The 24,938-nt window shown below is 41.6% G+C and overlaps 1 protein-coding gene across 14 annotated transcripts in view; it reads left to right on the top strand.

Moving 5' to 3' along the window:
- Positions 1-17,877: 17,877 nt before the first annotated feature.
- CSGALNACT1 (chondroitin sulfate N-acetylgalactosaminyltransferase 1) overlaps positions 17,878-24,938 on the top strand; it is a 353,523-nt gene continuing 346,462 nt past the window's right edge. For 3 of the 14 annotated variants that reach the window (XM_024345068.3, XM_024345066.3, XM_063816892.1), the window contains exon 1: positions 18,522-18,628. The gene's annotated coding sequence lies outside the window, so the exon portion shown is untranslated. Of the gene's footprint in view, positions 17,965-18,240; positions 18,876-19,267; positions 19,413-24,938 lie in introns of those variants that run through there. The other 11 variants (XM_009454908.5, XM_054656580.2, XM_009454907.4 and 8 more) reach the window with 9 other exon arrangements.

Here is a 24,938-nt window from a genome sequence, read left to right as displayed (position 1 = left end):
GCCTTACTTGAACTCTTGGACTCAAGTGATCCTCCTGCCTCATCTTCCCAAGTAGCTGAGACTACAGGCGTGCACCACCATGATGGGCTAATTTTTCTATTTTTCACAGAAACTGGGTTTTGCCATGTTGCCCAGACTAGTCTCAAACTCCTGGGCTCAAGTAATCCAGTGCCTTGGCCTCCCAAAGTGCTGGGATTACAGACATGAGCCATCACGCCTGGGCTGTTTTCATTTTTTTTCTTAACTTATGAAGCTAGATGCTATTATTCTATATAGGTAATATGTGCTTTAGATAGACACATGTTTATCATTTTGTTTCTTTGTTCATTCATTCCTTCTTATATTTCACACTTTGCTCCTTCAGCTGGTTTTTGTTTTTGATTTTCTTTCATTTCTGAACATCTTTTTAGAAGTACCATTAGTGAAGGTTCACTAGAGATAAATTCTGTTTTTGCTTATCTGAAAATGCCTTTCAGTTTTATTCTTGAAATATAGTTTTTTGGAGGTCATAATTCGAGGGCCATGGTGGTTTGCTGTCTGTATTTTTTATGTATTATGTGACATTTCAGTTCTCTGACTCTCATTTGTTGCTGTTAAGAAGACTGCTAACAGTCCGGTGATCATTCTGTATATGAATAGGTGACATTTTTTCTCACTGGGTGCTTTTTTTTTTTTTGAGATGGATCTTGCTCTGTCACCCAGGCTGGAGTGCAGTGGCATGATCTTGGCTCACTGCAACCTCCACCCTCCCTAGGTTCAAGCAATTGTCCTGTCTTAGCCTCCCAAGTAGCTGGGATTACAGGCACATATCACCACATCTGGCTAATTTTTTATATTTTTCGTAGAGACGGACGGGGTTTCACCATGTTGGCCAGGCTGATCTCAAACTCCTGACCTCAAGTGATCCACCAGCTCAGCCCCCAAAGTGCTGGAATTACAGGCATGAGCCACTCTGCCCAGCTTTACTGGGTGGTTTAATAGGATGACCTGGTATGTGAGTTTGCCTACGACAGCTGTTTTAAGTCTGTTTTCTTAGAACATCTATTAAGAATGCCCTCATTGACTCCAAAACAAGTTCTAGTTTGGAGAATAAATAATATGGTTACCTCAGCATTTAAGATCTTTTTTTATCTTTCCTGTTCAGTTTCACTGAACTGTATCTGGAGTTAGGTTTATTTTAATTCATGACCCTTGATACATGGCATATTCTTTATTTCCCTTTTTTTCCTTGCAGCAACTTCTAATCTATCCTCATATGTGCTAATTCTCTCTTTAGCTATATCTAAATTGTCATTTTGCCCATCCATTGAGCCTTTAAAGCCAATTGATTATATTTTCAAAATCAATTCATTTAAAATAAATTATTGGCTCATTTATGATATGTTTTATTGCTTGTGCAATGCTCAGTTTTGTCTGTCTTTTATACAATCTTTTTTCTTCTTCATACAAATTTATTTTGTATTCTATATCTGGTAATTCCAATATTAAATTCAGTTCTTTGGGTTATAAGTTATTTTTTCCTGGACTTTTTTTCATGCTGGCCTATTTCCTCATGTTTGATGACTTTGCACCATGAACTTATATTTGATTGACTTTAATCAGTTGGAATCCTGAGGTCCTAAATCATGGAAGCTTTCCTCAGAAAGAATTTGTTTTACTTTCTGATGTGTGCCAGTGGGAGCTGCTAGTCTGGAACCACTTTAGACTGCTTCAAAAGACCCAGCTTAATGTGAGAGTCTCGGGTTTAGCTCCCAGACTTTGTGTTGAGCTCTAGGAATGTGGATTTTTCTGTTTTACCTTTCAGTTGTATTAGTTTCTGCTTCATGTACTTTGAAGTTCTGTTGTTTGATGCATGCACGTTTAGGATTGTTACGTCTTCTTGGCAAATTGATCCTTTAGCATTGTGTAATACCCCTCTGAATCCCTGGTAATATTCCTTGTTCTGAAGCCTACTTCGTCTGCTGTTAGTATGGCCACTCTCACTTTTTTTTAGTTTGAGTTTGCATCTTATATCTTTTTCTACCCTTGTATTTTTAACCAATGTCTTTAAAGTTAGTTTCCTGTAGACAGCATAAAATTGGTTCTTGCTTTTTAAAAATTGTTCTAACAATCTGTCATGTAATTGAAGCTGATAGAGTTAATTTTTTCTATGGAATTTATATAGGAGAGGACTAAAATTTTTTGGTAGTATTGAAATAGTCACTTATTAATAATGAGATACATAAAAATTACTAAATTAGTCCACAGTATCAAAGTTCTAAATGTTGTCTAGCACATGATAGGTACTCAAAAAGCATGTATCACATGAAATGCTGAAAATGTTTAGGGTTACCTAGATTCAGCCAAATACATTTATTGAGCGCTTACTGTTTCCTAAACTGTATCAGGCGCCAGCCTAGTTGAAATAAAGAAAATATAGTACTGTGTTGACTTGCATTATTTCACCTTTCTTCCCCTGTTTCATTCTGAAACGATAGGTAGAAATGGGAGTGATAGAAGCAGTTTCTCAACAGCCCAGAATCTTACAGGATAATTTGTGGCTGGCTTTTTTTTTTTTTTTTTTTTTGAGATGGAGTCTTGCTCTGTCGCCCAGGCTGGAGTGCAGTGGCGTGATCTTGGCTCACTGCAAGCTCCGCCTCCCGGGTTCATGCCATTCTTCTGCCCCAGCCTCCCGAGTAGCTGCAGTGACTGGCGTTTTAATTGCCCACAGCAATGTTTGCCCCTGGTTTTGATTGTAATTAGAAGCAGAATGTACTTTAAATAAATATTGATGCTTGATACGGAAGCTTTGCATCAAATTTCCCCATTTCCACCCTCTTTCTCATCTCCCTGCTCCCATTTGACACTGCACTGGGACAGCAGCACCCTCATGTTGCTTGGTGTAACCGAAATGGCGGTGGGATTTGGAACTCAGAAGGTAGTTGTTAGAATCCTGGCTCAGCCATTAATTTGTTCTGGGAATTTCAGAACAAGTAGATTCAGATTGCTCAGCAACAAACACATAGAAGGCGCTAAGTCCTGACCCCTGTCCGATTAAAAAAATTATAAATCCAAGGATGATGTGAAACACACTTTTAAAGATAAAAAGAATCTGGATTATATATTAGTGACTTCTTAGGAAATTGTTATTATGGAGAAATTTTAAACATCAAAAGTAAAGGGAATGGTATAATAGAACCCATGTTCTCATTATCAAAACATTTCGCCAATCTTTTTGCTTATCTCCAGCCCACCTTTTTTTTCCTTTTGTTTCCCAAAGCATTCTAAGGAAATAGATACCAAATAACAGGTACCAGGTCATTACACCTATAAATACTTCAGTATATAAGTAAATCTTTTAAAATTACATCTACTAAACTTTTCTTGGGTCCTACTCCCTCCTTATTAGATTAGGAAACTAAGAAGTTAGTGACTTGCCCAAGGCCATATAATTAAGTGGAAGAACTGGAGCGAGAACGTTAGTGTTCCTAATGCTTAATCCTGTATTCTTTCCCCATAACATGTTGGCTCTGAAGAACACCTATGTACTAACTGTCTTAGACTGTTCAGGCTGCTATGAGAATGTGGCTTACAAACAACACAAACTTATTTCTCACAACTCTGGCCGCTGAGAATTACAAGACGCAAGTGTCAGCAGATTTGGTGTCTGGTGAGGGCCTGCTTTTTGGTTCATAGATGGTACCTTCTAGAGGTGTCCTCGCATGGGGAAAGGGGTAAACAAGCTCCCTTGACCTCTTTTGTAAAGGCACTAATTTTATTCATCCATGAGGGCCCTGCCCTCGTGACCTAATCACCCTCCCTTTGGGTGCCACATCTCTTAATGCCATCACACTTGGGATCATGTTTCAATACAGGATTTTTGGGGAAATACAAATGTTCAGATCATAACACTAGCTAAAAAGAAAATTGCAATTAGATTCTCCACCAGTATCGTGTATCAGAATCATCTTAGACAATATTAGAAATGCAGGTTCCTGAGCCCCATCCCCAAAGGACCTCATTTCTTAGGGCTGAGCTGAAGCCAGCAGTGTGTTAGAGCCAACTTATATCAGTTCCTGAGAGCCAACTATTAAATTTCAAGAATTTTATGAGCTCATTACTAAAAATCATTACAAATTAAATTGTAGAAGCTCACAATTACATAAATTATGTTAAAAACAAAGATAATAAGTATACAAAACTCATCACTTCCTATTTACTACACTTTGCTATTATCTATGCTTTTGAGGTTGTGTCTATTACTTCTGTGTGGTGGAGATACTGATACTGGTGTGCTACTGTACATCTCTTCCCAACTTCACATGCACTGGTAGCTTGAAATTGGCCATGTGGGAATATTTACACCATGGCATTTGTCAAATACAACCAGGCTTGATTTATTGTTTTGTTGGTTATGTAGACAATGATGGAATAAATGTTAATAATGTAGATTAAACTTAAAGTATGTCATGCCTGTGGTTGTTACATGATAAATAGTATAAACTTAAGGAAATATTGTCCCAGTCTTCAAAAACTATCTTCCAGTTCAGCAAAGAAGTCTCTCACATCATTAATAAGTCATGTGAGATTAAGAAATGATGCTTCATTTTTACTCATTAATGTAAACAAAATTATTATTATGATTTAAGAGACAAGGTCTTGCTCTGTCATCCAGGCTAGAGTGCAGCAGTATGAACTTAGTATCCTCAAGCTCCTGGACTGTAGCTCTCCTGCTGCCTCAGCCTCCTGAGTAGCTGGGACTACAAGTATATTCCATGGTGCCTGGAGAAATTTTTTAAAAAAGTTTTTTAGAGACAGGGCCTCGCTACGTTGCTTAGGCTGATCTTGAACTCCTGGCCTCAAGTAATCCTTTCATCTGAGTAAACATAATTATTACCCAACATTCAATTGGAACTATACTTGTTCATCTCTTGCAGCCATAGGCTGACTGCAGATACAAGAGTTTAGCAAAAGCCAACAAAAGCATTTTGCAAGATTTATTAAATTTACAATAAAGAATATTGGATGTATTATTACTTGTAAATTAGGTCCTACACATTCTCTTATCAGTAATATTTTCTAGCATACCTCTATATAAAACCCTGGAAACTGCATTTCAAATTAGCATCTCAGATACTCTCATGCATACTAAATTTGGAGAACCACTGTTTTAGTCATTGAACAAAAAAATCAGGATCACTTAATTTAGTCTCCAAAGGTTCTTCCTGATTTTTACTGAAAGCAAGATAGAGAACATGTTCTTTCAAATGCAGAGGCCTGTTTTTTAAATTTAAAAATTAATTTTAAAGTAGTTGTAGAGAGGTATAATTAACATACAAAAAATTGGCACACTTTAGCATACGCAAGTTGCTAAGCTTCGACATATGTATACCCCCGTGACACCATCACCACAATCAGGATTGTGAATATATCCATCCCCCTAAAAGTTTTCCAGTACCCCTTGGTAATTCTTTCCTTCCACCCCTTCTCACATACCCCATACCCAAGTAACCACTGATCTCCTTTCTGTCGCTATGTTAGTTTGCATTTTTTAGAATTTTGTATAAATGAAATCATACAATATGTGACTTTTTTGGTATGTTTATTTTTCTCAGCATAATGATTTTGAGACCTATCCTCGTTGGTGAGCGTCTGAGTAGTTAATTCCATTTTCTGATTGAGCAGTATCCCATTTTATTATATGCCACAATTTCTTTATTTACCTGCTAAGGACATTTGGGTTGTTTACAGTTTTTGCCTGTTACAAATAATACGTTCATGAGGCAGGGCAGGCAGATCCCAACACGGGCTTAGCGCAGGAGTGTTCTTGGCTTCACCCAGGAAAGTATTCAAGAGTGAGTAAGGCAGTGGTGTTAGACAGCAACTTTTATTGAAATGGCGGTGTACAGCAGTGGCAAATGTACAGCTCCTCGTGGAGCAGGGATACCCCATAGGCAGTGTGACCAGAGTAGCAGCCCAGAGGCAGGTCTGCACTGACATTTATACCCACTTTTAATGACATGCAAATTGAAGGATGCATTATGCAGCAATTTTTAGAAAATGGGTGGTAACTTCTGGGCCATTGGATTGTTGCCATGGAAGGGAGTGGTAACTTCCAGGTGTTGCCATGACAGTGGTAAACTGACATAACACACTAGTGGGTGTGTCTAATGGAAAGCTGCTTCTGCCTCATTCTGTGTTTTAGCTAGTCCTCAACTCAGTCCAGTGTCCAAGCCCTATCTCTGTAGTCAAGTCCTACCTCCTGAGTCAAGTCCTTCCTCTTACCTCACAATGAACATTTGTGTTTAGATTTTTATATTGAAATGTATTTCCCTTTCTCTTAGATAAATATCTGGGAGTAGAATGGCTGGATCATATGGCTGATATATGTTTAACTTTTTTTTTTTTTTTTTTTTTTGAGACAGAGTCTCACTCTGTCACCCAGGCTGGAGTCCACTGGCACAATCTCGGCTCACTGCAACCTCCACCTCCCCCAGGTTCAAGGGATTCTTCCTGCCTCGGCCTCCTGAGTAGCTTTTATTATAGGCGCCTGCCACCAAGCCCGGATAATTTTTGTATTTTTAATAGAGATGGAGTTTTGCCATGTTGGCCAGGCTGGTCTCAAACTCTTGACCTCAGGTGATCTGCCTGTCTTGGCCTCCCAAAGTGCTGGGATTACAGGCGTGAGCCACTGCTCCTGGCTGATACGTGTTTAACTTTTTAAGAAACTGCCACTCTGTTTTCCAAAATGGCAGAAATCAATTATTTTCTTCCCTGTCTCCCTCCATCCTTTTCTTTCTTCCTCCTTTCTTAACCCCCACACCCCCGCAACTTATTTCTTTCTTTCTTTTGTGGTGGTGAGAAAGTATGAGTAATTAAGACTTTCATGTGAGCACTCCAAGCAAGCTAGTAATGTAACATAATTTATATCATTTAAGTAATTACTTAACATTTATTTAGTAGGAGTGGGAAAGTATTTTGTAGTAATGAACATTACATAGAGTTAGAGTCACTTAATTTACTTCATTGGCTGATGATGAATTTGTTTAAATTTGTTTTCCACTTTGTCAGCAGTTCTAGTTTGCCCTTCCATTTCCTTTTGTGAGTTTCTGAACCAGACAACACCTTGGGAGGTATATTAAAGGGTTTAACATTTTGGATAATAAAAGATTCACTCACTTCTGTAAGTATTATGCCATGTATTATTCGGTTTTAGAATTTCAGTTGAAGGCAACAAATTACTATTTAGCATGTATACATTGCCAAAATGTTCAACAGAGTGTGTGTGTGTGTATGTGTGTGACTGTGTGCGTGCGTGTCTGTGTGTGTGTGGTGGGGTGGTGTTTGTCTTCCAACTCCGAAATGCCTGTTTCAAGAGTAGTGAGACAATTACGTTTTACTCGGGATAAGTGGGGCTTTATTTCCAATTTATTTTAGTGTTATGTGAGTTCCCCCTTATAGTTTCCTCTTATAGATTGTTGCTCTAAGAAGCTGCCTGGCAGACCTCTGCCTCTATCTGGCTCTGAATGTTCCCTTTGAAGAAAGAAAACCTAAAAGCTAAGACTAGGTATGCTATTATTATACAAGTAGACTTTTCAAAACCCCTAATCTAAACTAGCATAGCTTCAGTTCATTGCCAGTTAATTGTAACTAGAAATTCAGAGCCACATCAAGACATCTGCAAGGACATGCCCACAGGGAACCCTGACCAGAAAACATTTTTCTATGTAAGTGTGACAGCTTCTGACTTACTTCAAGATAAGGCATTATTTCCCACATTTTCTTGGAATGAGTTGGTTGGTGGCAGAACTGGAAGAGATGATGACCTAGCCAGTGCTAATGCTTACTGGAGCTTCAGGTAGCCCTCCCAGGAGGTGGTGGTTTCGGCAACCTCCTCCATCCTTGGGGAAAGAGGCAACAGGTGCAAATTCTCCCAGAAGTTACTGGACCCGTGCCCAATTCTTTGATGACTCGGCAATGTGGTGTTATTAAAATTTATTTTGTTATTTTATCTGTAATCACCATATTACTCTGAAAAATGTAACTTTTCATATAGCAGTAAAAGTTTATTATCCACCCCCAACACCCAGCCATTTCCTGGGTGTTATTTTCCAGTGCATTGCAGAAGTTATGTAAAAGTCTTCAAAAAGCCCTTTATCAGCAAGGGAACAGTCTGTCTTTCTCTGCCCAATCAAGATAAAAGCTGTGTCTGAAGGGAAGCACTGTTTATAGGTCCTGGGACTGGTTGTCTTCCAAGATGCTAGTAAAAAAGAAAAAAAAAGTAGGAAGGAGAAGTATCTGTTCTGTGAGAGGGAAAAGAAACAAACACACAAAGAGCTTCCTTATTTTAGTTCTGTGAACACTGTTGATATGACTCTAGTTATTGGCTTAATAAAATGAGAGTACACAGATGGCACTAATTATCACCCCAATGAGAGTACAAAACATGGTATGATATGAGTAAAGAATGAAGCAAATGACTGAAGGAGTATATGCATTCATCGCCATCTTGTTGGCCTTTCCATTGTGATACTTCCTCACCCTTCTGACCACACATAGCACAGCAAAGGATCACTGGACTGGGAGTTGGGTGGGCAAATCCCAATTCTGAATTTATCTTGTTCTTAGAGGAAATATGAGAGATCAGTGGTTTCCTCCTATTTTTCTCCTATTATTCTTTCCTACCAAGAACCTATTTTTATTATTTCTGCCCTGTAAATAGGATGTTTTGAAAAATATTATTAGTTACCTCTTTTATCTCAGACTGTAAGGTATGGGAACCCCAGAGTTGTGTCCATGGGAAAGGTTGGCCTGAGTTTGAATCCTGACGTCATGGCTTACTAGCTGTATGACCTTGGGAATGTTCTATAACCTCTTTAAGCCTCAGTTTCTCTATAGGGTTGTGGCAAGTATATATTTATGGCTTAGAGCAGCGGTTCCCAATCTTTTTGGCACCAGGGACTGGTTTCGTGGAAAACAGTTTTTCCACGGGCAGGGGGTGGGGGATGAAATCTTCTACCTCAGATTATTAGGCATTAGTTAGATTCTCATAAACAGCCTACAACCTAGATCCCATGCATGCGCAATTCATGATAGGGTTCGTGCTCCTATGAGAATCTAATGCCACCGCAGATCTGACAGGAGGCAGAGCTCACGTGGTCATGCTCTCTTGCCTGCTGCTCACCTCCTGCTGTGCGGTCCAGTTCCTAACAGGCCACAGACTGGTACTGGTTTGCAGCCTGGGGCTTGAGGACCCCTGGCTTAGAGCAGTGCCTGGAACATGGTGAAAGTCAAACTACAATAGTAATATGATGATGATGATGATGATGATGATGATGATGATGATGATACGATTATTACTGCTATTATTGTTTGAACTAACCAGGGAGAAGGGTTGGCCCTTTTTAGAGTTGACTAGCAGTCCCACCTACACGTCCAAAAGAATATAGAAAACTGTGGTTTGAGTGGTGTTGCCATATTGTTCAAGGACGTGTGGGAGTGAGCAACAGGAGTTTGGGTGCAGAGGTACTATTTTTCAGGTTGCTGAGGTCTACACTAATTTTTTGGGGGCTCTCAAGGTCAGAGAAGGGTTAGGGAGTGAAGTTAGAGTATTGCAGGTGGGGGAAAGTGACACAGAAAAAAAAAAGCAAGAAGGGGTCAAGGTATAGGTCAGATAGTCTGGGCTTCAAACTTCAGAGTTTGTTACCAGAGGGGGACTCTTATCTGCAGAAAACCATGTCCAACCATTAAAACTCCCTGTAAAACAAAGGTATTACTGCAAGAGAGTGCAGCTGGTGGAAGGCAGACACTCAAGGCAGGTCCAGACATGGTGAACCCATCCTGCCCATGAACGGGCTGTGGTTCCTAACAGAGGGCACCATATTTGCTTAGGACAAACTCAGGTCTCTGTCGTGGCCGATTGTAGGTTAAAGGTCTTGAGAGTCTATAACTGCAGGAGTGGGAAAAGTAGGGCTCATGATGTTTTTCCCATTTTTATTAACATTATTTTTCTATTCCATCTCTGATCCAAATATTTAACCAAATATTTACCGTCATTGAAGTATAATCAGTTTACCTGATATCTGATGGTGGTGATGCTAAAAGACAATCAGGATATGCAAATATACAGGATATATAAATATACAGGATATGCAAATATAGAGATACATATGCACTGTTCACTGCTTCTGCCTGCTTAATTCTGGGTTGGTTTCTAGGCCAAAAAACTCATGGTATGCTGGACACTCTGTGCTCAGTGACTCGGTCCCCATTCACATTCCAGAGTGTCCTGTGATGTCAACCGCGAATCAGCATAGGCTCATTGTGAAATGTCAGTGTAACCACATAGGTTTTATATGATCCTAGTAAAACTTTAATATTTACTTAGCCTTTTCAGCAGCATTGTGAGAAAATATGCCTCTTTTGTTGTTTTGAGGGCTCATAGATAGCTAAAGATACTTCTTGACAAACTCAATGGATACTATAGAATTTTTTAATTTTTTTTTGAGACGGAGTCTTGCTCTGTTGCCAGGCTGGAGTACAGTGGCGTGATCTCGGCTCACTGCAGCGTTTGCCTCCAGGGTTCAAGCGATTCCGCTGCCTCAGCCTCCTGAGTAGCTGGGACTACAGGCACGTGCCACCACGTTGGGCTAATTTTTTTGTATTTTAGTAGAGATGGGGTTTCATCATATTGGCCAGGATGGTCTCAATCTCCTGACCTCGTGATCCGCACGCCTCGGCCTCCCACAATGCTAGGATTACAGACATAAGCCACCACACCCCGCCTCAGAATTGTATACATGGAACCATTACCCACCTCTGGAAACTCTCTGACCACTGAGGCATCTCCCTTACTGGTTCTGGCTTTCCCATCATTCCTTCCCAGCATCCTTTACAGAATCCTCTAATGTAGGGGTATCCAATCTCCAGGCCATGGATGAGTATTGGTCTGTGGCCTATTAGGAACTGGGCTGCAGTTAGGAACAGCAGGAGGTGAGTGGTGAGTGGCGGGCCAGTGAGCAATGCTTCATCTGTATTTACAGCCACTCCCCATCACTCACATTACCACCTGAGCTCTGCCTCCTGTCAGATCAACAGCAGCATTAGATTCTCATAGGATCTCGAACCCTATTGTGAACTGCTCACGTGAGCTATCTAGGTTGTGAGCTCCTTATGAGAATCTAATGCCTGATGATCTGTCGTTGTCTCTCGTCACCCCCAGATGGGACCATTTAGTTGCAGGAAAATGAACTCAGGGCTCCCACCGATTCTACATTATGGTGAGTTGTATGATTATCTCATTATATATTACAATGTAATAATAATAGATATAAAGTACACAATAAATGTAATGTGCTTGCATCATCTCAAAACCACCCCTGCCCCTGTGGTCCATGGAAAAATTCTCTTCCATGAAACCTGTCCCTGGTGCCAAAAAAGTTGGGGACCGCTGCTCAGATGCTCCCTGGATTGTGCTCTCGGCCACCACCTTGCACTGGATCTTCTCTCTCTAGTTGGTCTTTTCATTCTAATTATTTAAATAATTACATTTTTGTACATGGAGGACTCCATTCTTTCTAGATCTCTAGCTCTAGCCTATCCTGAGTTCCAGATCTTTATTTCTAATTGATAACCAGACCTCTCCTCTGAGATATCCCATGGATTCCATCAAGGCTCAGCCACTTTTGCCATTGGTTTTTCCTGTTGGCTTAAACCAATCATAATTTATTTCCTTAGCCCTACTCAGAGCTGGGGCAGTGTTGATTCTCCCTTTTAGGGCCTCGTGGAGATGGGCTTTGAGCAAAATTAGGGCTCTTCCAGCCAGAAAAAAAGACTGTTGATTAAGCAACTAACAGTGTCTGCTCACATCCACAGATTTGCACCCTACTAAAATTCATATAATAAATTTTTTTCTGGCATAATAATTTTTTTTCTGGCATTCAAAGTCCCCCATTTCTAGACTCAGAACACTTTTAAAGTCTTGCCTTTCCTTTTAAATGTCCCACATGTTCTGGTCATTTTGGATCCTGTCCTTTGGATCAGGACTTGCCTAGGATTTCCCAATCTCTGCTTCAGTTACTTCTTGGGGACCACCTCCTATTTTCTCAGCCCATCCGAATTCTACTCACCTTCCAAGATCTCTTTCAAAAGCCACTTCTGGCTGGGTGCAGTGGCTTATGCCTGTAATCCCAGCACTTTGGGAGGCTGAGGTGAGCGGATCACGTGAGGTCAGGAGTTCGAGACCAGCCTGGCCAACATGACGAAACTCCATCTCTACTAAAAATACGAAAATTAGCTGGACGTGGTAGTGGGTACCTGTAATCTTAGCTACTGGGCAGGCTGAGGCAGGGGAATATGGAGGTAGAGGTCGCAGTGAGCCGAGACTGCACCACTGCACTCCATCCTGGGTGACAGAATGAGACTCTGTCTCAAAAAAAAAAAAAAAAAAGCGTCAGTTCTAACGTGAAGCCATCTATGGACAATTCAGGGATCTCTCTTTTTTCTACTTTTAATCCCTATATTTCCAGTCTTCTCTACTAGATTTTAGGTTTCTTGATAAAAACTATGCTTAGTCATTTGTGTGGTTCCCACTGTACTGGGCACACAGTAACTGCCTAACTTACTGTTGGATGAATAATGATTTGACTCGAACATTTTCTGGTTGTGTTTACAGAAAAAGCCAAACACATCTCATATAGCAAGGGAGGCGTTACTGGCATCATCTGGTTTGAAGGCCAAATTTCTCCTCAATGGGACACATTTGTGGCTATATACAGTGAATCCCCTCTGTGCAATAGGAAAGGAAATACCCTTGTTTCTGAAATTGGCAAAGCTTGTTTCCCACGTTATTGCCTTTGCCTGTCTTTTTCTTTTCTTGGCAGATAACCCACTTGTTGCTTTTCTTTAGACATTTCTTGTTTTTGGACCTATTGATACTGACTATACTCGCCCTTCCCCTCCTCAGGCTATTTTCCCTGTTCAGTGTTAATATTTTATACAGTAGCTCTTCTAGTATCCTTGAGTGTACCCTTATGCATCTTATTTCTACTATTGCTAATAAAGATTCTTATAATAATGTGTGTTGAAACATATTCTCTTATTAATGGAGACTTTATCATAGTGTTTCATAGTGAAAGGGCACAGAGTAAGGTATGAAAGTGGGACAGGATTTTGTAGATATTGACTTAAATGATAAATATATACTTTTTAAAGTGGTGCTAAAAATGCTTGGAAAGAAACAACAGTAATAATTTAAATAACCTATCCATCAGGATTTAAAAATTAAAGGTGGAGTAAAGGTTAGAAGACCTTTCTCTAAAATACTGAATTTTGCGTTATCAAAGGGAAACTATTTGAAAACTAGTTTTCCAATTGATAAATAAAGGTCTGGGTCAGCTAGATATGCACGTTGGTGAATTAGTGTAATTACTGTAGAAATAAAAGACACCGTTTTCAGCAGATCTGTGTTTAGATATCTGGATTTTATGTCAGGCAGATGCAGACCAGATCCAGATTAATCTCTGCTGCCCCACTCATCTTGTTTTCTGTACTAGTTCCCTCTGTTACCCTTTTGTTCTCTTCTATAGATTGGAGAAGTGATGATGCTGAGTGGACAGAAGTAGAATGAAAAACTCAACCTGTGAAGCACCCTGATGGATCAAATGACTTTTTTTCTTCTTTTTGAGATGGAGTCTTGCTCTGTTGCCCAGGCTGGAGTGATCTTGGCTTACTGCAACCTCCGCCTCCCAGGTTCAAGTGATTCTCATGCCTCAGCCTCCCGAGTAGCTGGGATTACAGGCGTGCACCACCACACCTGGCTGATGTTTGTATTTTTAGTAGAGACGGGGTTTCAACATGTTGGCCAGGCTGGTCTCGAGCTCCTGACTTCAGGTGATCCACCTGCCTCGGCCTCACAAAGTGCTGGGATTACAGGCATGAGCCACTGCGCCTGGCCTGTGCTAGATGACTTTTATGTGAGATCTCAGTTATGCAGTTGAAAGCGTTACACCAGAGAGCTGTGCCTGTTGTGCCATTTGGAGAAGAAAGCTCGGCAATGGTGCAATGAGAGGGGCACACGTTCCCCCTTTAGTCCTCCTCCTGAACTGAGCTGGAGAGAAACAGCACGAACAATGAAGAGTGTAAATTTGAAAATAGTAGGAAACAACTCGCTTATTTTAATGTGTATATTTAAAGGCGTTAATTGAAAACATCCAGAAGAAATTAAAAGCATCCCCTTTTCAGTCGGCAAATATTAACAAAGCCCCCACTATGTTTGAGTTGTGCTTATGGAATGAGGTCTTGAACATGTGTGACCTTTTTTTTCTAGAAGAGCAAAGTTGACCTCTCCAGGTCAAATGTTTATTTTACTCATTTAAAATAAAAAATTCATTTAGAAATATATTTCATATTTTCCATGTTCCTTAAGTAAACTCTATGGAATATAATTAGATCCTAGCTTAATGATTTACCACCCACAATAGTACTGTCTGGCCGGTATTTATGCTTGGGTACAGCAATCCTCTTCCGTCTAATGAGCAGTCTCTAACTACACGGCACATTTGCTGTCATCTAAGAAATCAGATAACCCTGATTACTAGAACTGTATTTAAAGTCAGAGTCAGCATGACATGAGTACGTGTCTTCGAAAATAATGTAATTGAGTTTTAATGAATGAGTTTCACAACTGTTCTTTCAGCTACTGAATGGCTCTGGGTCAACGTTCTCAAAGACCCTGGTGAGGCTGAGAAGTCTAACCTTGAACTGTGTGAAGTATTTCTGTACTTAAAAATACCTATTCAAATATATTTGAAACAAGTTATTAAAGATATTAAACATATTGTACGTATCTTGCATTTTATAAATGTAAAAGTTTGCCACTTTATATATTGTTTTAGAATATATATTTTTATATGGGCTGCCATATAAAAATGATGCCACGATGCCATATATTTTATTCCATTTTTTCCTTAAGGGGATAAAATCACTCTGACACCATGACTTGACTTATTTCCACAACTTTCTATATATTTCCTTACTATTACTGCATTATCAGCACCATATTAAGGTACACTTGTAATGTCCTTGTAAATTAAAATAACATATTTTGATTCTCAAATCATGTTTATGAAAAATGTTTAACCACATGACTAAAGCTAAACTCCATATAGAAACTTTTCTTTTTCTCACGACAGAGTCTTGCTCTATTGCCCAGGCTGGAGTGTGGGGGTGTGATCTCGGTTCACTGCAACCTCCCCTTCCAGGGTTCAAGCAATTCTCATGCCTCAGCCTCCTGAGTAGCTGGGATTACAGATGCCTGCCACCATGCCTGGCTAATTTTTGTATTTTTAAAGTAGAGATAGGGTTTCATCATGTTGGCCAGGCTGGTCTCAAACTCCTGACCTCAAGTGATCTGCCAGCCTCGGTCTCCGAAAGTGTTAGGATTACCAGTGTGAGCTACCATGCCCTGCTTTTTTTTTTTTTGTAGTAATTATTATTATTATTTTAAAGAGTCTCTCTCTGTTGCCCAGACTAGAGTATAGTGGTGTGATCTTGGCTCACTTCAGCCTTGGCATCCTGGGCTCAAGCGATCTTCCCTTCTCAGCCTCCCACGTAGCTGGGACTATGGCATGTACCACTATACCTGGCTAAATTTTAAAAAATTTGTTTTGTAGAGAAAGGGTTTCACTATGTTGCTTAAGCTGCTCTCGAACTCCTGGCCTCAAGCAATTTTCCAGCCTTAGCCTCCCAAAGTGCTGGGATTACAGGCATGAGCCACCATGCCTGGCCATAAGTCTTAAAAATTGGTTTTTACACGTAGGTTTTGTGTTCAACCTGGTTGTTATTCTCCTTTGGTCTTTGAGGTGTAAAGGAACCCATCCTTCTATTAGGTTCACTGACTTCATTCTGCTAGACATTGTTAGGGCACTGGGGCTGCAGAGATGAGTTGGCCATTCTTTTCCCTCATACTCTGCTGCCTTTTCTAATGACGGACACTGAGTACCACCGATACTGCTTGATAATAGTGGCTTCCAAAGGGATAATCCAAAGGCTGTTACATATCTACTTGCTTTTTTTCCAGAAAAAAATGTATCTTTTCTCACATTGTGTTACTTAGTTTCATAGTTTTATCACCTTTTCCGCTCTCTTACAATTTCATATATTAATTGTTGTCAAAATGTATGGGGGCACCAAACCCTTAGCTAGAACTGGCTTTATGAATTGATATGTATTGATACATAGTGATATCACACATATTATTATGCACATTGCTATGCTTTTATATTACTATCCAAATGAAAAAATTTGGAAATGGTAACAAGGTACTGTTATAAGTTATAAGCCCCTAAAAAAGTAATTAATCCTGAAGTGAGCTCCCTCTTTTTTTTATTTGAGACAGAGTCTCATTCTGCCATCTCCGCTCACTGCAACCTCCGCCTCTCGGGTTCAAGTGATTCTACTGCCTCAGCCTCCTGAGTAGCTGGGATTACAGGCATGCGCCACCACACCTGGCTAATTTTTGTATTTTTAGTAGAGACAGGGTTTCATCATGTTGGCCAGGCTGGTCTCAAACTCCTGACCTCAGGTGATCCACTCACTTCGGCCTCCCAAAGTGCTGGGATTACAGGTGTGAGCCACCGCGCCCGGCCTCTATCTCTTTCTTTCAGATAACAGCTCTAGAGCCAATTGCAGCAACAAGGACGCCTCCTCCACCCTCCCCAAGCCTGTCCACATAGTCTAGAACCTGAGTCCAACCATGTGTGTCTGTGCTGGGCCCTGGCAATTACTGCTCAAGTCCTCTGGGCTGTCTTCCAGACCAGATTCCATGCTGCAACTGTATTTTATAATTCTGGAGATATCACTGAGCAGAAGGACGGGAGATGCTTCAGGAGAGGAAAGAAAATCAATGCTTTGACAACACACCTGCCAATATAGGGAGGTGTGGGAATGCTTTGGTGGCAGTGGGAAGGCTCTGAAGAGGTTACTTGGTTACCCAAAGAGTGCTTGACTGTGAAGGTTCTAACCTTTACACAACTCATAACCAACTCCAGCCTCCATGTCCTGCTCTCCGTCTGCAAAATGGGGAGTGTCACGATTTGCCTTAAGAGGGTGCTGTGTGATAATGTGGGAAGGAGCCTTGGGCAATGGCTTGTACCTATCTATGTGTGTACGTATGCTGTGTTAACTATTACCTCCATTTTGCAGCATTTTGGGGCAGTAGCAGAATAGACATATTTTTCATTCATTTGGAAAACACCCACTTCTTCCCTGTTTCCCAAGTCTCAGTTGAATTGCAGTGGGTATATTAGGTCACGAGGGTGAAGAGTTCACTCAGGGTGTGGGGTGGGGATAGGTCTACCTGGGGAGTCCAGGTGGGAAGCAAAACTTGCTTCAGGGATGCTTCCTGCAGGTAAGCAGGAGCTTAATGGAAACCGAGCTGCTTCAAGACTGTGCCTATAGCCTCAGGACTGCCTACCCTGTGCCCACATGAAGTCTGGTGCGCCGGAATCTCCCAGATGGAGACTTTGAGCCAGGCAGTAGAAGGAGCCATGGCCAGGTAGTAGAAAGAGCACTGCCTCAGGAGTCATAGGACTGGTTTCCAGCTCTGGTTCTGCGGTGGCTCAGCCCTGGGGCCTCTGCAAGTTGCTTAACCGCATCTGCAGGTGATGACCTCTTCCAGTCTAACTGACTCCTCCTGAGTCCCCCTCAATTACACTGAAAATTGGCGATCCTATTTCCCAACTCCCTCTCCCACAGAGATGCGCTGGAGCACTTACAGATAAAAGGCGACCTGTGGCCCTGGAGGGTGCGTGCCTGTGTGTGTTGGAGGTGGCGGTGGTTCTTTTATTACCCAGCACTCCACTTGCCTTTTTAGCCCTTCCTCTCCCTCTTCTCTCCTGGCCTCCCAGTGGCCGTCAGGGGTCCCTGCAGACATCGCTTACCCACAGTGGTGCGGTGTGAGAGTTACAGGGGTTCCTGACCTTCGCTGTAAGTAAAAGCTCTCTAGGGGAGGCGTTATAGCTGACCAGGACAGCAGAGACCGCGACTAAAGCATGAAATCCCCGAAGTGCGATTTACAAAGTTTTTGCATGGAAGTCGGCGCTCGGCGGGGAGGGCAGCCAAGGGAACAGAGCGGGTGGAGCAGGGGGATGGGGAACTCTGTCCTGCAAGAGTAAGGACCCCATGGAGATTGGACACCTCTCTCCTGCAACTCGGGCCACGCCACAGTGTCCTAGTCTCTAAACTTCTCCGGCTCTTGGTGTCCAGTCACGCGTAAACCGCCCCTGGTGTCCGAGCGCGGCCCGTTCCGAGAGTGACAGGCTTCGGCCAGGGCGCCGCTCCGACGGGCGCAGGGACGCACTGCAGAGGGGCCGTGGGTGACGCGGATGTCCGCGGCCAACCGCGACCCCAGCCCGGCCTTGGCCACCCCCGCCGGACCCACCCTGCGGCGGGGCGCCAGGGTTGGCCGCTGTTGCGCCCGCCCGCCCGAGCCGCCGCCGCCGCCGCTGCTCCCCGCCCCCGGGGTCCCTGGAGGCTCCGCGGCTGCCGGAGCGGGAGGTGGAGCCGAGTCCGCGGCGGCCGCGCTGGAGGGAAAGTTCAGCGACGGCGGCAGCGGCCGGAGCCGGGCCGGACAGCCAGCAGGGCGCTTCGGGTGAGTCGGGTCCCCTCCCGGGCCAGCCGGGCGCGGTGTGCCGCGCGGGGGCGTCAGTGGCGCCGGCCGATCCCCACAGCCCGGCGCGCCTAGCTCGCGCCCGCCCACCCCGCGACCTCGGGGTGGCTCGTGCAGCTGCGGAGGACGGTGCCGCGCCTGGCCTCCCTCTGCCGCTGCCCGCCGGGGGCCCAGGGCACGGGCAGGGGCCGGGGAGCGGCTTGGCAGGCGGAGGGCGCCGCGCCTCCAGGTGGGCGCGCGGGTACGCGGAGGGAGCTTCCAGGGAGGGTCCGGGGCCGCTGCGCTCCCGGTGTCGGTTTGGCTTCACCAGCCTTTCTCGTGGCCTTCCGCTGTCTAATTACTTTCTGCAAAACCCACCGAAAAGTAGCCTTTCCACGTGCCGCGCGATGACTGCTGTTATTGTATTATTGTGGCTGGGATGGAGAGGGTGGAGGGGGCGTGACGAGGGTGGCCGGTGGGCAGCGCGCTCGCCTGCTCGGGACCGGGCTCGTGGGGGATGTGGCTGAGGGTCACCGCTGTCCGAACATGCCCAGGGGACGTGCGATCGGTGGGCAGAAGCTGTGCGAGGGCATGATCTTGGGGTGGGATGGGGGCTGGAAGGGCGGGGAGGAGAGGAAAGCTGTAGGAAGCGGAGGCAAAGTTGTTTGTTTCCGTCGCACTTCCTGCACCTGCACTCCTGTCAGAGATTTTGAAGTTATCTTTTCATCGATGAGCAAAGAATGGTGAGAAAGGAAGAGATGTTAACAGCACTGTGCCTGCCAAAACAGTGAGTCTCGGGAAATACTCATAAATGAGATACTAATAAAAAGCATAGAGTGGTTAAATTTCACAAACTCCACTTTTATTCTGATTTCAAAGCCTTGGCGCAGTTTTTACTTAACGTCATTAGATACATCTAGATAATAAAGATAATGAAATGGTCTTTCACGGTTTTTTTTTTAAACTGGAAATTTAAATTTAATTCTGTAGGATTTCTTGGATTTTGTCGACATTGTTCCTACAAGAAAGTCAAATTACCTTGGTGTTACTTGCAACAGTGAGCATTAATAAGCCCTGTGCAGTGCTGAAATGTTGCTAATTGGAGGGAGAAAGGTCCTTCAAACTTGGAAATAGACGCAGAAAGGCAAGATGAATTTTTATGTAAGCCTTGGGCATAAAAGGCGACTTGAACACGTTTTGTAATAGTGCATAATACACAGGGGACTAGGTGTTGGGCTGCCGGAAGATGGTCAATTCCTAGAAAGCAAGAGATGGGCCATACCCATTGTATGATCACCGTACATATTTAATAATTCGTCTGCCTTGAGCTACCACACCATATGTACTCCACATAATACAATATCAAAATACTTTAATCCTGTTCATCTTTGTGTGCTAAATCTTATATGTCTATTTGTAAAATGTATTAGTGGGTTTTAAAGCAGAATCTCCAACATTTGGATTCATCCGTTTACATTACAGTGCAGTGAGCTTGTGTCTTTGCTGTTCCAGAGACCTGAGCTCCAGGTGGCTTCTTCCACTTATTAATTGTATGACCTTGGGCAAGTTACTTAGCCTTTCCTAGCCTTGGTGTCCTAATTTGTAAAATGCCAATAGTACTCCTCACCTTATAGAGATGTTTAGCAGCAGGAAATTACATTTGGGAACTTATCCTAGTGCCCCGAGCACACAGTATGCACTTCATAAATGTTGTCTTTTTTTTTTTTTTTTTTTTTTGTCTTTCTTTACATTTAGGGATCCCCAACTCCAGCATGTTTCAACATTTAAAAAAATTGTAAAAATTCCTTCTTCTTTGTAACCCTACTTTCTATTCATTTATCTATTGATTATTTATTGGAGAATCTCAGATACTGCCCAGTATGGGTGTTGAAAAGGAGGAGTTGAAACTTTGGGGCAATACTTCAGCTTTTTCTTGTATCTTCCTAAGAATCCATCCTAAGTTCATATGATGATGAATGGTACTTACCAATCTTCATGTTGCTCTAGCTCTGTTCTTAATGCCATGTTATTACATTAAAAAGAAATAACAGTAAGGTCTGCAAGGGTCCTCATCTTTCCTATTTCCTCCATGTCTAACACAGTGCCTGGCAGGGCATAAGGACTAAATAAATATTTGTTGATTTAAAGTACAGAATGTAATGAAGTTATTCTTTGGATCACATCCTTCTTTTAATAATTCCTGATGAAAGGACCTTGAGATTCTAAATGTTAGCCCTACTATATGTTAGGGCTAATAGAGGTTATTACAGAGGCAAAGCTAGGGTAGACTTTATTACCTATTGATTTTCCATTCATGATGAAGCAGTCTTATAAAACCTATAAAGCCGGGTTGGAGAGTAGCTTCGCCACTAGGGGCCTCTTCAGCATAGTGTATCACCCCAGGCTGTCATTTATTACCATTACCCTGTCCTTTAAGGTAGCAAAGAAATTTAACTTCCTGGGTTCACGACATGGAATACTTTATTAGAAAAGGGCAACCTTGTGTCAAAAGCATTAGCCAAAGGCCTAAAAATAAATTAAAGTGGTCTTAAATGATGGATTTGGTACTGTTTTTGAATAACTTTAGAGTTAAGGGCTTAAAAGAGATGTAAGAATTTGGATTTGTATTTTATATATCCTAATTTCCAAATATATGATTTTTTAAACTTTGAAAATATATATATATGGTTTTCATCTAGTATTTCAGTGGTTTTCTTTGTATGTCTTTGGTACAGCTTATTTTTATCTTTTAATGTGTTTAAAATGGTTTTATTTCCTAAATAGATATTTGTATCATTAACAGCAAAAAAGTTGTTTTTCAAGGAATTTTATCTGGCTAGCAGAAGCTTCTGGTTATCTGTCCTTTTTAAAAAATGTCTCACATCTATAATCCCAGCGCTTTGGGAGACTGAGGCGGGCAGATACCTTGAGGTAAGGAGTTTGAGACCAGCCTGGCCAACAGGGCGAAACCCCACCTCTACTAAAAATACAAAAATTAGCTGGGCATGGTGGCACATGCCTGTAATCCTAGCTACCCAGGAGGCTGAGGCAGGAGAATCGCCTGAACCAGGGAGGCGGAGGTTGCATTGAGCTGAGATCAGGCCACTGCCCTCCAGCCTGGGCAACAGAGCGAGACTGAAAAAAAAAAAATGGAGCCACATTGAATCTCACCTTTAAAAAGTGTTTTATCACATTCCAAGATGCATCACTGAAAGTCACCTTTCTTCTATGTGTTTTGAGAAGACTTCTTATTTCTAAATTCTAATGTGAATGAAGTTAGTCGAGCTTGAGAATATTTATTGAACAACTCCAAGGTGTTTTTATTTGTTTGTGTTTTTATTTGCCAGAAATAATTTGCTATTTGGTAGAAAAATTACTGACAATGTATATAAACAAACATTATTACTGAAAATATTGCCATATTGTATGTAAATGAATGAGAACATTATATTTTCAGGTTTTCCATGAAATTTAATTCGAGGGACAAACTAAACACCTTTAATCTGTAAGTAAAATTAGAAACAGTTAGGCCCAGGTGTGGTGGTCCCAGCTACTTGGGAGGCTGAGGTAGTAGGATTTCTGAAGAACTCAATATATCAAAACCATGCTAGGCAACATCTCAAGACCTTGTCTCAGAAGCAAATGAACAAAACCCAACGAAACCACAACAAAAACTAGCAACAGAGAAAAGTTTAGCCCATTGTAGGTCTTAAATCTTACCAGTGGTTTTCCTGTCTTATCTAGCAGAATGTCTCTGAGTTTGGAAAATTATCAGACATCCAATTCTGATTTTTACATGGCAGGATTTTACGGTAAGACAATCTGTTTTTTTTAAAAAAAATCAAGGTCTAGGTCAGTAATCTTAGGAGAACAGGGTAAGAGGAATAACTTTTGGATGAAGGTTGTAGAACATTTTAAATATCATTTCCCTCTGATTAAGCTAAATGTTTTGGATTACTTTTAGGATTCTGCGCACATGAAAAGGTTATAGAGATCCCATTTGCACAAACTAATGCTTCCCCAGAACTGCAAGAGTCTGGCTTATCCTCAAACCCCCAGCTAGCAAAGGCCATGGTGTCTCCCTGCCTCTCCTTCATCTTCACAGACTGAAGCTGAGTCCACGCCAAGATGATAGGTACAAAGCTTTATGCAGGATGGGACAATTTAGTTTGGGCAAGAGCTCCAAGCTGAACAAGGTTATGGATGGCTGAGTTGAGAGGAAATGAATGAGTCTTTAAACCTGGGAGTCATTTTTAGGAACAAGTACTTGGGAGGTGTGCCTGCACAAAAATAATTGTTTGCTAGAATTTCATGTTTTGAACCTATGACTTAGGGAAACATTACTTTGCTGCACAGATAATTTTTATTGCTGTTTTTAGGTAATGCATAAAACATAACATTCAGTTACCCTGGAGTCATATTTGATAATTTGTTTCATTTTCACACACAAAGGACATTTGAGTTGATGGAGGAAAAGAGAAGCAGGAAATGGGGAGGAGGTAGATGTGATTTGTCCATTTATACTGAGGGCCAGCCTTGTTTTTGTATTCTTAAGGCACGTGGGCACACAGCACTGCAGCTTAATACTAGGAACTGGTCACTGGTGATTTGTGTGGTATGTTCATCTATTCTGTTAATAAAATTACTAAAATGGTAGTCTTTGACTTAGGCTGTGTGTTCTCACAAAAGTGACTTTCTACTTCTGTTTCTCAAATATTTGAAACGTGCTAAAGTTAACGCATCAGTCAATAGGTCAACATACGTACACAGGGCTGTGCTAGGAACCCCTTCCTCTGTGGTAGACTGTTCCATGTCGGGTGCTCAGCCTGGTCAACAGAGAGTGGGCTGAAGTTCCTGCAGGGCACACTTTGCGGCACAACCTGCATAAGTTTGTGTGACGCTCTTGTCTGTAAAAGTGGTTAGAACAATGTCTGGAGCATAGTAAAGATTATATGTGTGTGTGTGTATATTTTATATATCATATAAGATATATTATATAGTATATATTATATAAGATACAAATGTATACTATTATATATGATATATGTCATATAATACATATCATATAATATATAACATTTTATATTATATATCATATAATAATGTATATCATTTATCATCATTATCATTATCATATCATATAAAAATATATTATATATATTATATAACATTGTATATTTTATCTACTATATACAATTTTTTAAAATGTTATATAATATAAATATATAAATATACACATGTATGAGTCTGTTCTCACAATGATGTAAAGAACTACCTGTGACTGGGTAATTTATGAAGAAAAGAGGTTCAGTTGACTCACAGTTCCAAAGGTTGCACAGGGGGCATGGCTGGGGAGGCCTCAGGAAACTTACAATCATGGCAGAAAGTGAAGGAGAAGCAAGCACATCTTCACATGGCAACAGGAGAGAGAGAGCCAAGGGGGAAGTGCTACACGCTTGCAAATGACCAGATCTCGTGAGAACTCTATCACGAGAACAGCAAGGGGGAAGTCTGCCGCTATGATTCAGTCACCTCCCACAAGGCCCCTCCTTCCATATGTGGGGATTATAATTTCATATGAGATTTGGGTGGCGGCATAGAACCAAACCATATCAATATATAACTGTTGGTTGTTGTTATTAATATTATCATTATTGACTGCATTGCTTTCAGAGTAGATCATTCTAGTAGTCGCAATAATCTGGAACAGAGGATTCAGGTAAACTTAGCGCTTATAATAATGTTTGCAAAGGTAAGTAATTCATTTAAGGTTTCTTGTTTCGCTTCTATCACAATTCTCTTTCCATGATAAAAACGGTTAACACTGTTGGAGCCCTTAAATATGTAGCAGGTACTCTGCTTAGTGTGGTATGTGAGTTCTTCATTTAATCAGCATAGCCACCTTAGGAACTGTGCACTCTTATCATCTGCGTTTTACGGATGAGAACACTAAGATTTAGGAAGCAAGTCAAGGTCAGCTAGTAAGTGGTGTAGCTGGGCCTTAGTGCATGTCTGCCTGGCTCCAGGACCTGAGCTCATGACTTCTTTGCTGTCTTTTCCAGCATAAATACTCATTGAATTGACAGCCTGGAAAAGGTCTTTGAGTTCTGACATGCAAACATTGATTTTCCTTACAGTATTGTATTTGTCTCCATTTCTGGGCATGATGGAGCAAGATAACAAAATAATTTTTATCAGAGGGTCTGCTTCAGCACTTTTAATGTATAGGTTTGTGTATGTAGCTTTTTCTAGCAGCTCAAAAATGCAATGTAGAGCAACATCTCTGTTTAACATCTAACTTCCAATCAAGGCG

The sequence above is a fragment of the Pan troglodytes genome, chromosome 7 (assembly GCF_028858775.2).
Source record: "Pan troglodytes isolate AG18354 chromosome 7, NHGRI_mPanTro3-v2.0_pri, whole genome shotgun sequence".
NCBI classification, from domain to species: Eukaryota; Metazoa; Chordata; class Mammalia; order Primates; family Hominidae; genus Pan; species Pan troglodytes.
Note: the sequence above shows the minus strand (reverse complement) of the source record. Positions and strands in the feature narration are given on the sequence as shown.